Here is a 2179-nt window from a genome sequence, read left to right on the forward strand (position 1 = left end):
TTACATAATCCCCAGGTTCAATGTCATGACAATTACTGTTTGGTAGGTCAGGAATCACCAGCTTTAGATTGCTGTTTTGATTCCTCAACTGCTTGCTCATCTTAACCAAATATTTCACAGTCACTTCATTATTGCATTTCAAATCATACTGGGGGTCAATCATTACATGGGGTTGTCGACCAAAAAGAATCTCAAAGGGTGATAGATTAAGGGGGGACCTGGGAGTGGTTCTGATGCTGTACAATACAAGTGGCAAAGCTTCTGGCCGCAACAATCCTGTTTCAGCCATCACTTTGCTCAACTTGTTCTTAATAGTGCTGTTTACTCTTTCCACTTTCGCACTCGCCTGTGGGCGGTACGGAGTATGCAGCTTACTATTAATTCCCATTAGTTTGCACATAACCTGAAAGACTTCACCTGTAAAATGGGTACCCCTATCACTTTCAATTATCCTAGGGATACCATATCTGCACACAAATTCCTGCACAATTTTCTTTGCAGTAAATGTAGCAGTATTTGTGGCAGCGGGGAATGCTTCTACCCAATTTGAAAACACGTCAATACAAACCAACACATACTTTAAATTTCTGCAGGGTGGCAACTGTATGAAATCAATTTGTATTACCTGAAAAGGGCCGTCTGTTGGCGGGATATGGGATGATTCTGTTGGTATTGACTTTCCAATATTCTTCCTCAAGCAGGTAAGACATGTCATTGCTCTCTTACCTGCATGAGAAGAGAATCCTGGCGCACACCAGTAGGCTCTCACCAGCTTACACATACCCTCTTTGCCCAGATGAGTCAGACCATGTGCCGCCTCAGCTAAGCTTGGAAGATATGCTCTGGGGGCTACTGGCTTACCCTGTCCATCTGTACAGAGTCCTGAGGACTCCTGGCCATATCCTTTTGACCTCCAGACTGCCTTTTCCTGTGGAGAACACAAATTTTGCATTTCACTTAGTTTTTGTGTGTTGACGGTATTGAATACCATCAGTTGTGTGATGTCTGTCTGTATGGGGGTGCAGGCTGCTATTTAGCAGCTTCATCTGCCCGGCTGTTACCAAGTGACACTGGGTCTTGGCTGTAAGTGTGGGCTTTGCACTTGATAACAGCCACTCTGTCAGGTTCCTGTATCGCTGTTAGAAGTCTTTTTATGTGGGTCGCATGCGCCACGGGTGTGCCAGCTGCCGTCATGAAATTTCTGAGGCGCTATAGGGCCCCGAAATCATGCACTACTCCAAAGGCATACCTAGAATCTGTATATATATTGGCTGATTTACCCTTAGCCAATTCACACGCTCTGGTTAGGGCGACCAGCTCAGCAACTTGTGCTGAGTGCGGTGGGCCCAGGGGTTCAGCTTCTATGATACCTTTGTCATCTACGACTGCGTATCCAGTACACAAGTCTCCCGAGTCCGTCGGTCTGTGGCAACTACCGTCAGTGTAAAAAGTAAAATCTACGCCTTTCAGTGGGTTGTCACTAATGTTGGGTCTTGCAGTGAAAGTTTGGTTCAGATATTCCATACAATCATGTGTGTCAGTGTCTGTACTAAATCCTCCTTCACCATCATTCTCATCCTCCACCCTTTGTGCCTGTCCAGGCACACCTGGGAGATACGTTGCAGGATTTAGTGCGCTGCATCTCCTTATGGTGATGTTTACAGGGGCCATTAGTGCTAATTCCCACCTTGTAAACCGTGCTGATGAGACATGTCTGGTTTGGGCAGAATTCAGTAAGGCTGACACTGCATGAGGTGTATGGATGGTCAGGTTGTGTCCTAACACTACATCTTCGCTTTTACTCACTAGCAATGCTATCGCTGCAACACTTCGCAAGCATGTGGGGAGAGACCGTGCTACGGTGTCCAACTGTGCACTGTAGTAAGCTACCGGCATGCTGGCATCACCATGTTTCTGGGTTAGAACACCTGCCGCACACCCAGCACTCTCTGTACCATACAATTCAAAGGGTTTCCCATAATCTGGCATACCTAATGCAGGTGCCTGTGATAGGCACTGTTTGAGTCTCTCAAATGCCAGTTCGGACTCATCTGTGTGCGAAATCCGATCTGGTTTGTTTGAAGAGACCATCTCTTGCAAAGGTAAAGCCAGTATGGAGAACCCTGGGATCCAGTTTCGGCAGTACCCACACATTGCTAGGAAAGTGCGGATCTGTTGC

This window comes from Pseudophryne corroboree, chromosome 4, assembly GCF_028390025.1.
Source record: "Pseudophryne corroboree isolate aPseCor3 chromosome 4, aPseCor3.hap2, whole genome shotgun sequence".
NCBI lineage: Eukaryota > Metazoa > Chordata > Amphibia > Anura > Myobatrachidae > Pseudophryne > Pseudophryne corroboree.